The following is a 15,479-nucleotide window of genomic DNA, read 5'->3' as shown; positions in this document are numbered from 1 at the left end:
TAAATATGTATCTATAAAGAATTGAATCTAAAAAAACTAAGCAAACAGGAAGAACAGAAAGACTCATGGATACAGGGAGCCTCTTGGTGGTTGCTGGTTGGGAGAGGTGTGTTGGGGGATGGGTAAAGAGGTGAGGAGATTAAGTACAAAGAGGTAGTTACAGAATAGGCATGGGGATGTAAGTACAGTATAGGAAATGGAGTAGCCAAAGAATTTATGTGCCTGGACTTGAACGAAGGTGTGGGGTGCTGGGTAGAGGAGGGAAATGGGGGGAAATTAGGACAATTGTAATAGCATAATCAATAAAATAAAATTTTTGAAAAATTCCCACCTATATAACACTTTATTTTCTCTTAAAACGTCATTCCATTCTTAGTTTACAGTTTATCACACACATATCTTCATTATCTGTCTCACTCATAGCATCCAGTAAAATGTCCTTGTAGCTTAATAGTTGCTCATTAAATATCTGTTTAATGATTAAGCAAAGAAATGCATTGTGGCCCTGGAAGGCACAAGAATTGGTGTTCTCTCTGTGTATATAAAGTGATGGTGTATACAGTCATCTCCTTTAATCACCCCTAATGCCACATTCTCATCTCACACTCTAGCATGACAGAGAATAATCTGGGAGAATTTGTAAAATGCACATGTTGTGGTCTCATCCTTTGGGATTCTTAAGCATGGGTTATGAGCCCCAACACTGAACCTCTTTATAAGTGTGTTTCCATATCTCTGCAAAAATAGTCTGTGGATTTGACTTGGAGAAACATTGTCCTGAGCCCTTTGTACGCTGCTACAAAGCTGAAATCAGCAATTTACAAATTCAGTTCAGCTACTTAGGAATTATTTACAAAGAATTAGTCAAGTGAAAGTAATCAGTCTTCTCTGTCTAGATGTGTTAACACAGTTAATGCTTATCATGATAATATTGGGATATCATAGAAAGATTATCTTCAGGCTTCTTATGGAAGGGAGCTTATATTAGTAAGAGATGTTTGTGAATTCTTCAAAATAAAAGAAAATCACATGTAGAGCACAGTCTGTCAAATTTAAGGGCTTTAAGGACTCTAAGACCACAAATTTTGGAAACCTTGCTTTAGGATTAAATTTTAGAATTGCAGAGCCAGCATAACATAAACACAGAGGTGAGTGCTGGAAATTACTTGTTTTTTAAGATTTTATATTATCCAAATTTAAAAACAAAATTTAAAACTTATGGAGAAAATTCACAGACAGCAAAGAATAGATTTGCTATAAATTGTTATTAGAGACACAATGGTAAAAACATTGAAACCTTGAGAGACTTAAGAATCATTGAAAAACTGCTTATTCTGAACATCTGATTTTCTTACAGTGCTAGTTACTGGAATTTTTAGAATTCAGGTAACCACTCATTTCCCCATATGTGCGTTGAGCCACCTGCAAAGGTTAGGCTCCTAGGGCTTTGATGGTAAACGGGGCCTCAGAATGGGAGAAAAAAGCTTCTTTAAGGAAATGTAGTTAAGGTACGAAGGGTCAGTACTTGCCAGTGAAGTTGAGGGGTAGGTTAAGGAGGTGTGGTAACACTGGAGCTGGGGTTGTGGGGGTAGGAGAATAGAAATAACATTTTCAAGGTTATGTGTTTGTCGTAGTGTTGCTTCACTGTTACAATTTTACACATTTCTTCTGGATATTACAGCAAAACCTGTTCACCTTCATTGGAATGAAAAACTTTCTTAAGAAATATTGGAGGGTTCCAATGTATTTTTGCTTTGTTAGTTGAGTTGGTAATTATGATTACCAGATTACCAGACTTCTGATTAGACCGTCAAACTACACCTGTAAAGGGATCTCAGGCTGTTAAATGCTTGGTTTTCATTTGTTGGGTTTTTTTTTTTTGAGAACTCACATGTAATTTTGTGAGTCATAGAAAGGAAGTTTGTCAGAGGGGAGAAGGAAGGGAAATTAAGGGGAAAAAGGGGGAGGGATTTGGAGGAACAAATAGGAAGGACACAGGGACGAGAACTAAGGGGGGTGGAAATGGGAGGGAGGTGGGGAGCAAGGGGCAGGGGAGGCTGGGATGGGAGAAATAGACAAAAAACTGTACTTGAAAAATAACTAAATAAAATTTTTAAAAATAAATAAATAAATAAATAAATAAATAAATAAAAAGATGTTGAATATGTGAGCTTGATTTATGTAAATTCGGAGGCTCAGGGTGCCTTAACTGTCCTGAGGAGAATAATTGAGCAATTCAGAATATCATATTGTCCTTAATACTCCCCTTGCATTTCTAATAAAGATATGACAAAGCAGGAATTGATAGACTTTCTAAAAAATAATAATAATAAATAAATAAATAAATTTCAAAAAAAAAAAAGGAAGTTTGTGAAAAGCAAGTGTGCAGTTCAACATAAAATGGACCAAATTCCTTTATTTCTCTGAGTGCTGTTAAAGAATTTCAATGTTTAAACCTTTAAAATCAAATAGTAGAAACTCCAGCAGCTAATGTAAATGAAAAACTGTTATAATCTTCCAAATAACACCATAATAAAGTAACCTCAAAACATTTGGTGTTGACCCTATATTGTTTTCTGTTTGAATTGAGTAGAGTTTCTAGCATTATATAACAGTAATGGAATTAAGCAATGCTTCCAGTAAAATAATTTTGTGGATGTAATGTTTTAGTATTAAATTCTACTTGTGTATTTAACAATTAAGATTACACTTGTAACGATGATAGCATTAGAAGGGAGAGAGAGCTGTCAGAGAATTTGAAGCTTAATTATTCACTGGTAACTAAATGCATAATCTTCCATTATGACACTTAATTTTCTTACGGTAATTGACTCATTTGCTCTGTGGTTATTATTTAACTTCCCAGCAACAAACAGCTGCTGTTAGGTTGCGTTAGTTGGTATGAATATTGTCTACAGAGAAGTTAATACCTAATGAACATTTTTAAGGCATTATTTTATAATTCATGAAAGGGAAAAGTAAATGAGTTAAACATTGTGATGACATTTTTCCTAATAGTCTCTGAAAGTCTGTTTACTAAAAATGCAAAGTACAATTACATTAATTAGATTTCTCTCTTTTTTTTTTTTGAAGAGGATTTTTGTTGTGTTTCCCAGAATTACATACTCTGCCTTAGGGGAAGCCTCAGTCTTTTAGATTCAAGGAATATGTCATTTACTTGGAAATAAAGTATCATAGTGGTCAAAATTGCAAGGCTTTGAAAGCAGAAAAAGAATTGTTATGTTACTATTTAATGTAAGGAAGAGGGGTGGGGATAAATTGCCTGTTTCCTTATTTTAAAAAAGGATAAACCGCCCTGGCTTGTGTGGCTCAGTGGGTTGAGTGCCCGCCTGCAAACCAAAGGGTCACTGGTTTGATTCCCAGTCAGGCCCTGTGCCAGGGTTGCAGGCCAGGCAACTGAGGGATGCAAGAGAGGCAACGACACACCGCTGTTTCTTTCCCTCAGTCTAAAAATAAATAAAGAAATTCTTTTTAAAAAGAATAAACCATAAAAGATTTTTAAGCGGCTGTCTATAGGGAAATGGAGAAAGTAGGGTGGGAAAAATAGGATTAGAAGCAAAACTTGTTTGAGTGTACCTTATTTTTGAAGAGTTAAAACATTACAAAGCAATTTTTAAAAACAAGCGAAATGAAACAGGTGATTCTAAATGTATATGTACTTGGTAGTATCTGACACAAAGTTATAATTGCAGGTGAAAGTTACTATTCCAAATAAATTTAAAGTACTGATTGGACTATGTATACCTGTTGGGTTGTACTCAAAGGAAAAAGAAACTGCAAAAATCTTCAGTTGTTTTCTGTTACTATATTGTTGGTAGGAACGTTGGTAATGTTATTTTGAGATTACCGAGTGTGAGGTATAACACATGGGTAATTAAGTTGTGTCATTAAGAACATTAATTTACGGCATGAGAGAAAGGAAATACAGCTGTAAAACTAATAAGATCTACTTGAAACCAATAGTCCCAAGTTTAATTAGAAACCCTAGAATGAAATCATGATGAATTTATATTTAAAAAGTAAATAATTCCTGGCTCTGTCCACAATTTGGGCCTAAATATAGTGACCAGAAGATGGTAAAGATCACTAGAGACATGTCAAAAGGGACTTGGAAACATCCAGTAGACTCAGGCTTCCATGGTCAAAGTTTGGGGTAGTTTGAGAATCAAAACAAGAATAACTTCCATGGACTGAAACAAACCAAATATATTTTAATCCATGAACTTGTGCAATAATACTTTGCATTCACATTTGGGGGAGGATATTAGGTAACCAGGTTATTGTTTTGAGAATTAATAAAGGGAAAGAATAAGCATTTATTCTGTCCTTTAAAAACTATACTTAAGGATAACCAAATAATTGATATGGGGGTATTTCTTTTATAGAAGGAATGATAGAATAAAAGTACAGTGATCCCTCACCTGTTGTGGGAGTTACGTTCCAGAGCCCCCCAGTGATAGGTGAAAATCCACAAAGTAGTGGTGTTATATTTATTTTATTATTTTTATATATTTTAAGGCTTTATAAACCCTTCCCATACTCCTATAAACCTTTCCCACCCTCTTATTAACCTTTCCCACACACTTATAAACACTTCATATGCTCTTAAACACTTTTTACATTTAAATCCATGCAATTTTAACAACATATAAAATTCTATATGGGTACTCGCCAGTGAAGTATACTATAATTTGAATGATGAAGATCATGAGTTATGTAGCTGTGCGGTACTGATGGTGATGATGATGAAATGAATGTACTGCACAGCCAAGAAGAGCATCACAGCTCTTCTGAAGGCACCACTGCATCAGGTGCTTCATCAGGCGGTGCAGTATCTTCACCCTGGGCCGTAACTTCTATTTCCACTAAAGGCATAGGCGTAACTGATCTCTTCGTCTGAGCGATGAATGAGTTATGGGGAGTTGCTGGAGCTGCTTTTTATCCACAGAGGCAGCTTCGCCATGCAGAGAAACACTCTTGAATCCAAAAAGTCTTTGAAATTTGACAAACCAGCCCTTGCTGGTACTGAATGGGGTTGGTCTGATGGGAGAAGCACTCCACGGTCCTGCTTCTGCATTGTCCTCCTCATCTTCATCCTTGTCATGTCGTGAACATCAGTGCTTCCCGCGAAACTACCATAAAGTTTCTTGGCCTTCCTCCGGATGGTGCTGGTATCCGGGGAGATACTCTTCTTCCTGCAGCCATTATCCACATGACCAATGCAGACTCCATCCTCACAATGGTCTTATCGCGGGAAGTGACCACCCTCTTTGCAGTCTTGTTAGAAGTCTTTGTTGCTGTGGACCTAATATTCTTCTCGTCTTTCTTTATGTAGCGAACAGTAGATTCGTGATTGCATAATGGCGGCCTACAGCCGCATAGCTTTTGCCTTCCTTTAACATGTTGCAAAGACCCACCATTTCTTTGATGGTAAGCATATTTCTCTGGTGCTTGGGTTCACTGCCAGAAGCCTTAGAAGGTGCAGAACGTTTGGGTGGCATCGCAGGGCTTGAAATAAATTTTAACTTTTACAAAAATTTAACAAAAACACAACATCGCAGAGCAACACTACGCAGAGCGATCAGACATTGATATGAAGTGGACAAGGAGAGATACTGAACGTATGGGCACTATGCGGAAGAGCAAACGGTCACTGAGCCAATCTGCGCCCATGATACAGAACACAGTGCTGTGGTTGGTCACCTTCCATTCTATCAGCCAACAGCGTGCCATGTACCATCTCACGTTGGCAAACATGCAAATGGTAGTGGAGTACTGCATTTCTATTGTCTACTGTACAGTATTCATCTGCTGATAAAATACATACTGTATCTTATTTTGATTTAATACTCTTAATATGTTTGAATTAATATTTTTGAAAGTTTTAAGCAAAATAATTAAAATTGTAAATATTATATAAATACCTATATACTGCAAAATCCCGCAATATAGTGAAAACTCCACGATACAGAATTACATTAAAAAAAAACGTGATACAGTAAAGCTGCAATAAGTGAACCGCGATGTACTGAGGGACGACTGTATTCATATTTTGCAACTCCCTTTGCATAAGCAATGATTATCAAAGACTGTTCATATCACAAAAAAGAAAGACAGTCACACATTATGAAACCTCTTGATGAAAGGGCATGGCATTGCCTGCGGTCTTGTATTAAAAAAATTTTTTTTTCTTTATTGATTTTAGAGAAGGAGAGAGGAAGGGGGAAGAGAAAGGGAAACATCTATTTGTTGTTCCCCTTATTTATATATTCATTGGCTGATTCTTGTATATGCCCTGACTAGAGGTCGAACCCACAACCTTGGTGTATCTGGTTGATGCTCTAAGCAATCCAGCTGCCTGGCCAGGGCTCTGTAAAGTAATCCTGAGAGAAAAGACCGACTCCAGATACTGTCAGTATCACAGATACTGGGTATTGTGATCCCTCCAGATGTTGAATCATACGAGTTCTTTCTATATTTTGGAGATCAAACCATTGTCTGATGTATCATGGGCAAATGTGTTCTCCCATACGATCGATTCCCTTTTTATTTAGATGATGGTATCTTTAGCTATGCAGAAGCTTTCTAGACTGATGTAACTCCATTGGTTTATTTCTTACTTTATTTCCCTTGCTTTAGGAGATACAGTGTCAAAAATATTGCTACATGGGATATCTGAAATTTTACTACCTATGCTTTCCTCTTGTACTTTATGTTGTCATGACATGTATTTGTCTTTTATCAGTCTTGAGTTTATTCTGGATATGGTGTAAGTAAGTGGCTAGTTTCATTTTTTTCATATGTACCAATCCAGTTCTCTCAACACCAGTTATTGAAACAACTATTTTTACTCCATTCTATGTTCATGTCCCCTTAGTCAAATATTAACTGGGCTCTCTATTCTGTTCCATTGGTCTATGTATCTGTTCTCATGTCAGTACTAGACTGTTTTGATTACAGTCAAAACAGTTTGATACTGGGTATTGTGATCCCTCCTACTTTGTTCTTTCTCAGGATTGCTGAGGCTATTTGGGGTCTTCTTTGGTTTCATATAAATTTTAGAAATATTTGTTCTAGATTTGTGAAATATGCTATTGGTATTTTAATGGAAATTGCACTGAATCTGTAGATTGCTTTGGGTAGTATGGACATTTTGATGATGTTAATTCTTCCAGTCCATGAACATGGTATATGCTTCCGTTTGTGTCTTCTTTAATATCTTTCTTCAGTGTACTATAGGTTTCCAAGTATAGGTCTTTTACCTCCTTGGTTAGGTTTATTCCTAGGTACTTTAATTTTCTTGTTGCTATAGTAAATGGGATATTTTCTTCCTAGTTTCTATTTCTGAAATTTTGTTGATATACAAAAAAAGCCACTGATTTCTTTTTTTAAAAGATTTTGTTTATTTATTTTTAGGGAGAGAGTAAGGAAGGGAGAAAGAGAGGAAGAGAAACATCAGTGTGTGGTAGTCTCTCATATGCCCCCAACTGGGGACCTGGCTCACAACCCAGGCATGTGCCCTGACTGGGAATTGAACCTGCAACCTTTTGGTTTGTGGGGCAGTGCTCAGTCCACTGAGCCACACCGGCTAGTGCTGATTTCTGAATATTGATTTTACATCCCAGTATTTTGCCAAACTCACTTATTAGGTTGAGTAGAATCAACCTAATGGAATCTACATGGAATGGAATCTTCCATTTTGATGGAATCTACATGGTTTTCTATGTACACTATCATGTCATCTGCAAACAATGACAGTTTTACTTCCTCCTTTTCAATTTGGATGCCTTTTATTTCTTTTCCTTGTCTGATCACTGTGGCTAGAACTTCCATTACTATGTAGAATTAAGAGTGGTGAAGGTGGACATCCTTGTCTTCTTTCTGAGCTTAAGGGGAAAGCTTTTAGTTTTTGCCCATTGAGTATAATGTTGACTGTATGTTTCTTGTATATGACTTTTTAATATTGAGGTATGCTCCCTCTATTCCCACATTTCTGGGTGTTTTTATTATAAATATGTGCTGGACTTTAATACTTTTTCAGCATCTGAACATTGATATGATCATGTGATTTTTGTTCGTTTTGTTTATGTGGTGCATTACATTTATTATTTGTGAATATCATACCATTCTTGCATCCTATAGGGTGAATCCCTCTTGATCACGGTGTGTGATCTCTTTAAGGTATTTCTGAATGTGGTTTGCCAGTATTTTGTTGAAATTTTTAGCATCCGTGTTCATCAGCAATATTGGCTGTAGTTTTCTTTGTTGTGTCTTTACCTGGTTTCTTAATTAGGATGGTACTGGCCTCATAAAAAGAGTTTGGGAGTCTTGCCTCTTCTTGAATTTTTGTGAGTAGTTTGAGAAGGATAGGAGTTAGTTCTTCCTTAAATGTTTGTTAAAATTCACCTCTGAAGAAGTCATCTAGTCCAGGGCTTTTGTGTGCTGGCAGTTTTTGGATTATAGCTTGAATTTCACTAATTGTTATGGCTCTATTCAGATTGTCTGCTTCTTCTTGATTCAGTTTTGGAAGGTGTGTGCTTCTAGAAATTTGTCCATTTTGCCCAGGTTGTCCAGTTTCATGTAGTTGTTCATAGTAATTTGTTTTCTTTTCCATTTGGGGGGTGTTAGAAGTTAATGTTTAATTTATTGAAGCAAAATCCAGTACCTTTACTCTTATGCTTTTAAGTTCAGCTTATGTTTTTCATAGTAATTTCTTACAGTCCTTTGTATTTTTGTGGTATTGGGAAGACAATCCAATTTAAAAAATGGGTAAAGGACCTGAACAGACACTTCTCCAAGGAGGAAACACAGAGGGCCCATAGACATATGAAAAGATGCTCAGCATCACCAGCCATCACAGAGATGCAAATTAATAACCACAATGAGATATCACCTAACATTCTATCAGAATGGCCATCATATAAATTAACAAACAATAAGTGCTGGAAAGAATGTGGAGAAATGGGAACCCTAGTGCACTGTCGGTGGGAATGCAGACTGGCGCAGCCACAGTATGCAATTTCCTCAGAAAATTAAACATTGAACTGCCTTTTGACTCGGTGATTCCACTGCTGGGATTATACCCCTAAGAGCCCCAAATCACCAATTCAAAACAATCTGTGCACCCCAGTGCTCATAGCAGCTTTATTTACAATAGCCAAGTGCTGAAAACAGCCTAAGTGCCTCTTAGTAAACGATTGGATCAAAAATCTGTGGCACATTTAACAATGAAATGCAACATAGCAGAAAGGAAGAAGGAACTCCTACCTTTCACAAGAGGATGGATGAAACTGGAGAGCATTATGCTAAGTGAAATCAGCCACTCGGTGAAAGACAAATACCATATGATCTCACCTATAAGAGGAATCTAATGAACAAAATAAACTAACAAACAGTAGAACCACAGGCATGGAAACATGAAACATACTGAAAGTGACCAGATGGGAGGGGAGAAAGGGATAACGATGGAAATAAGGGGAAGGGAGTAGACAAAGAACATGCATGAAGGACCCACAGATGTGGACAACGGTGTGGGGACTGACTGTGGGAGTGGTGGCAGGCTGGGCAGAGGAGGGCAAAGGGGGGAAAACTGGGATGACTGTAGTAGACTAACAATAAAAATGGTTTAATAAAAAGAAAAAAAGACTGACTCCAATTCTTTACAATATATAGAACAGAGAGCTTTAATGCTACCATGGCAATGCAATCAACGAAAGACGAATTGCAGGAAACTTTATAGGACAAATGACTTCTTCAACCACAAACTACAAATAAAGATAGGCAAAGGAGTAACATGGAGATTATAAGAAACAAGTTAATGCCAATGAATGCCTCTTGTTTGTCCAATTCAAATAAAATAAATCATTTTTTAAAAACAGAGGCCAGTAGTGAAATGTGGATTTTAACTGAATAATTCATAGTAAAAAATTATTGTAGATATTAGCCTCATGATGGTATCATGATATTGTTTAGAAAATGTGAGTTCTCAGTTTGTAGTGGTACTTACTTAAATATTTATGTATGGAATAATAATAGCTCTTGGGGTTCACTTGTAAAATAACCTGGGGAAGAATATGGGATGGGTTGGGGTATAAATAAGCATTGTTGGCCATGTGCTCATAATTGTTGAAGCTATACAACAGTTATATGGGGGCTATTATTCTTCTCCATAAAATAAAAGTTTTCTTTTTAAAGGCTATAGAGTTTTTTCATCAGACTACCTAGGGTCAAAGTCCAGATCTGTCACTAACTAAATTATGTGAGCCCATGGGGCTACTTAGCCTCTCTGTGTAAGTGCCCTTGTCTGTAAAATGGAAATAATATAGTAATACTTAAATAGAAATAATATAATAATACTTAAATAGTAGGTTGAGATAAGTGGAAAGCACTCATGAATGTTAGATATTAATTATTATACATCAGATACAGTTAACTAATGTCATAAAGCCACAGATGGTTAGAGATCTGAGACACTTAGAAACAGTCTAATGATTTCCCTATTTGGTGTAGGAGAAACAAACTGATGATACGCAGAATGTCAGTGGCAGAACCAGAACTGAATTATAGGTCTCTTGACTTATGTCATCACAGTAAGTCATTATGGAATAATACACACATGAACTGAAATAATCTGGTCTTATGTTGGACTACTTAGCATTGCAAGTATGTTCACTTTTCCTGCATCTGAAATTTATTACAGTTCTAGCGAAAGCTCTAGGTTGTTCTTGTTTGTGTGTTTTTGTTGAAAAGGAACAGAAAAACTTAACCAAAGATGAGCCTAAATTCATCTGGGATAAAACCCCAACTAAATGAATGTGCTAGAGAAATTTTGAGGAAATAAAGGAATAATAGGAAAGTACTTGTTTTCCAGATATTTTAAAATATAGTATCATTACAGTCATCAAGTTTGTAGTGGTTCTGGCCCAGATATGAAACCACTTAGTATCTAGAAATAACCTTCCCTCTTTCCACCCAACAGTATAGAGGATTTTAATATTAAAACTATTTCAAATCAGTTACTTTGGGGACTACTGGAATTGTCATTTAGAAAAACATAAAGCTGGATATTTATTGAAGTTCAGATTTTATAGACCTATGGGAAGAAATGTAAATATTTATACACTGTGGGAACAGGGAAAATCTTTGGCGTTAGAAGAGTAAAATACAGATGCCACAATGAAAGGGCTCATGAATTTTACTACATGCAAATTTAAAACCTTGATATAACAGCAGGTACCTTAAATTAAAAAACAACAGCAACAATAACAATACATATTGGCAGCATATATAAGAAAGGATTACTGTCTCTGTTGGTTGGGGTCTAGTCAGGAGCTATAGATTACACCAGGAGTTTCAACAAGGAAAATTTAATATGAAGAATTACTAACTAGTAAAAGGTGTTTTAACTACTAAAAAGAGTAACATAGTAAATAAGTATCAGCTACTACTCTAGAGCTGAGGGGAGAATGCAGAAAAGGAACAAACTTGAAAGAGGGCACCCATACCCAAGATTTTGACTCATACCTTGGAGAGATTGTATTTGCTGCCAAAGGACTCAGCAGTGGCCAATCTAGTCCACAGGAGATCACCTGCTAAATGCCACAGGCCTAAGCTGGTGTGTAGAGAGCCATCTGCTAGGTTGCCATGGGCCTAACTGATAATGGGCTGCCATGAGATGGTATGCTGGCTGCTGTCCAGGGGGATGCTCTGGGTCAGAGTGGATGCACAGAGAGCCACCAGCTGGCATAAACTGGAGAAACTAGATACAGCAGAAAAACTTGCTGGGGGGTGATCACTCATAGGTCTCTCAGATCCTTTCTAGCTACCACACCATTGGGGCAAGAAGAAGAGCACACTCCAGTCTGAAAGATAAGTACATTCCTCTGCCAAGCCTACAGTGTCCCTCTAGTACCCTCTTTTAACAAAGTCTAAGGTTGCACCAGCTGACAAATGTCCATAGCCATTACAAAGAAGAGGGGATTTGGAGCTGAGAGGCCAAAAATTAATAACTGACTGGCATTATGTGAAACAGCTCTACTATATTGATAAGAAAATTGTGAGTACTCTAATTGAAAAAATAATAGAGGGTATATATAGATAATTCACAAACAGATAAATACAAATGGCTAATGTATGTTTGTTTTCTTAGTTATATTTTATTGATTATGTTATTACAGTTGTCCTGATTTTTCCTCTTTTTCCTGCCTCCATGCAACACCCCCCAGTGCCTCAGGCAATCCTTCCACCATTGTTCATGGGTCATGTATATACTTTTTTGGCTACTCCATTTTCTATACTGTACTATTCTGTAACTAACTCTTTGTACTTAGTCCCCTCACCTTTTCACCCATTCCTCCACACCCCCCTCCCATCTGGCAACCAATAAAATGCTCTCTGTATCCATGATTCTGCCTCTGTTTATGTTTTCTTTGTTTTTTAGATTCAATCGTTGATAGATTTGTATTTTTTGCCATTTTATTGTTCATAGTTTTGATCTTCTTTTCTTAAATAAGTCTCTTTAAACATGTCATATCATAATGGTTTGCTGAAGATGAACTCCTTTAGTTTTTTTCTTGTCTGGGAAGTTCTTTGTCTGCCCTTGATTCTAAATGACAGCTTTGCTGGGTAGAGCAGTCTCCCTGTTTTTCATGACTTTGAATATTTCTTGCTAGTCCCTTTTAGCCTGCAAAGTTTCGTTTGAGAAATGATCCGACACTGTTATGGGAACTCCTCTGTAGGTAACTAACTACTTTTCTCTTCCTGATTTTAAGATTCTTTATTTTTAACCTTTGGCATTTTAACTATGGTGTGTCTTGGAATGCGCTTCTTTGCATCCATTTGTTTGGGACTCTGTACTTCCTAGACTTGCATGTCTGATTCCCTGTCCAAATTAGGGCAGTTTTCTTTCATTATTTTTTTTCAAATAGATTTCCAGTTTCTTGCTCTTTTTCTTCTCCTGGCACCACTATGATGTGAATGTTGGAACCGTTTGAAGTTATCTCAGAGGCAGCTTATTCTGTTCTCATTTTTTAAAATTCTTCTTTCTTCTTGTTCTGATTGGTTGTTTTTTGCTTCTTTATGTTCCAAATCACTGATTTGAATCTTGGCTTCATCCATTCTACTCTTGTTTCCCTATAAATTGTTTTTTATTTCAATTGTATCCTTCGTTTCTGATTGAATCTTTTTATGCTGCTGAGGTCCTCACTAAATTTCTCGAACTTCCTTATACCTGGTGTTTTGAACTCTGCATCCAATTGTCACAATTTCGTTTAGCTCTTTTTTGAAGTTTTGATCTGTTCTTTCATTTGGATGATGTTTCTTTGTCTGCTCATTTTGGCAGCCTCCTGTGTTTGTTTCTGTGTATTAGGTAGAACTACTATGACTCCATGTCTTGGTACTGTGGCCTAATGTAGTAGGTGTCCTGTAGGGTCCAGTGGCACAGCCTCCTCTATTACCCAATCTGGGTACTCAAGGTGTGCCCCTCATGTGGGCTGAGTACACCCTCCTCTTCTTGTTGAGCCTTGGTTGCTCTAGGCAGAACGATGGGAGGGATTTACCCAGGCCAGTCAGCTGCAAGCACTGGCTGTGGCCACTGACCAGCAACCTTGCTCCTCCGTGGAGGATCAGCTGTGTCAAGGTAAGGTGGTGTTGTTCCAGTGTGGTCTATAGCTGTCCATTGAGTGCATTGGCCCTAGGGTTTCTCAGTGGTACAGGCCAAGTTCAGCTCCCACCTGTGTATCCTGGGGCCACCCTTCCTGACCTATAAAGCAACCTGAGATGGTTACTGACTGCTACTTGTGCTGGGCTTGGACATTCCCTGGTGAAGCCAAGCTGTGAGTCTAGGCTGGCTGCTGCTAGTGCTGGGTCTGGGGCCAGCCGTTGCTTGTTTGAGAGGATTTAGGAAGTTGTGCAGCATGAACCAAGGCCAGCCATTCATATGGAAAAGCAGCTTGGGTGGGCTCATAATTTGGGTAGGGTGGCGTCTCTGGGGGTCCAAGGTGGGTCAAACAGTGTTAGCCAGGTTCATGGAGTCTTAGACATGGCACCAGTTGACTGGCTTTGTTGAGGGGAGAGTTTATAAAAGGGACAATGGTCTCTGTTCGCTTTGATGCCAGACACTTGAGTCTCCCCCTGCGTGCCATCGGTGCCTTTCAAGCTGCTACCCTGGTGCTGGAGCTCAGAGGGAGTGAGTCTGAGTAGATGAGTGTGTGTAGGTTAAGAGGAACTGCTTGGGGCTCCGCAGTTTCTTCGATTCAATCCCCACTGTACTTTTCAGTCAGAAGTTGTGGGGACTTACCTTCCTGGACTAGAACCCTGGGCTGGGGGGTCTGGTGTGGTCCTGGGACTCCTCATTCCCGAGATACACTTTACTAATTTTTATCCAGCATACGTAGGTGTGGGACCAGTCGGTTCTGTGTCTGCGCCCATCCTACCAGTCTGGATGGATGTGGTTGCTTTAGTTCTGTAGTCGTCAGACTTCCATTTAATTCTCTAGATGCTAATTCTGAGCGATGTTTTTTCTATATTTTAGTTGTAATTTTGATTTCGTTGTGTGAAGAGACAAGCCATGTCTGCCTATTCCACTATCTTGACTGGAAGTCTGCTAATACGTATTTGAAAAGATAATTAAATGCATTATTAATAGATCTCCCTGATTTCCTCTAGTTCTACAGACTTAGGTTTTCTTTATCTTCATTACTCTGAGTGTTTATTGCTTCTTAAAATCAGACAATCTTATTTTCTGATAAATGATAATAGAAAAAATACAATAAAAATGTAAAAAAAAAAAAAAAGAAAGGATCAGGCATTCTTTTCCTCCTTGGTTCCTCCTGCTCACCTGGTGTTCCGCCTGGTCTCTGTACTCTTACTCTTCATTTACCCAAATTATAGAGCCAGTCTGGACTTTCTCTGAAGACTTGCCCTACTCTAGCTAGTGTTAATAGGCAAGAAAGTAAGAAAGGAGGAAGGCAGAATGAAAAGGAAGTCATAAAACTGCCTCTGTTTACAGACAACATATAAATATATGTTGTATGTAGATAATCCCAAAACTGTCTGTAGAAATTTACTAGAATTAATGAGTGAGTTTAGCATGACCACAGATGAGGGGTCAATATACATAAATCACTTCACCTCTACATACTAGCAGTGATCAAATGGAAATAAAATACTTTTTAAACTCCCACTTATAGTAATACCAAAAAATTAAAAATTCTTTGGTATATACGTAACAAAGTGTGGGCAAGATTTGTATATGGAAATCTACAAAACATTAATGATAATGAGAGGAAAAAAGCAATGATTTAAATATATGGGTAGAGAACGTTTAGGAGAAGAAAGACTTAAGATGGTTATGATGTCAAGTTGCCACAAATTTAACACAATCCAATTAAAATTCCACAGGCTGAGCACATTTTACTCGGCTGGGATGGGGGGGGGCACTCTTTTTGTCATCAGGCTTT

The 15,479-nt window shown here is 37.6% G+C and overlaps 1 protein-coding gene across 5 annotated transcripts in view; it reads left to right on the top strand.

The window, feature by feature from the left end:
* NEO1 (neogenin 1) overlaps nt 1–15,479 on the top strand; it is a 240,607-nt gene that overhangs the window by 112,137 nt on the left and 112,991 nt on the right. The window lies entirely within an intron of this gene.

Source organism: Artibeus jamaicensis, unplaced genomic scaffold (genome assembly GCF_021234435.1).
Source record: "Artibeus jamaicensis isolate MK-2021 breed Jamaican fruit bat unplaced genomic scaffold, CSHL_Jam_final scaffold_286, whole genome shotgun sequence".
NCBI classification, from domain to species: Eukaryota; Metazoa; Chordata; class Mammalia; order Chiroptera; family Phyllostomidae; genus Artibeus; species Artibeus jamaicensis.
This window is presented reverse-complemented; position numbering and strand designations above follow the sequence as displayed.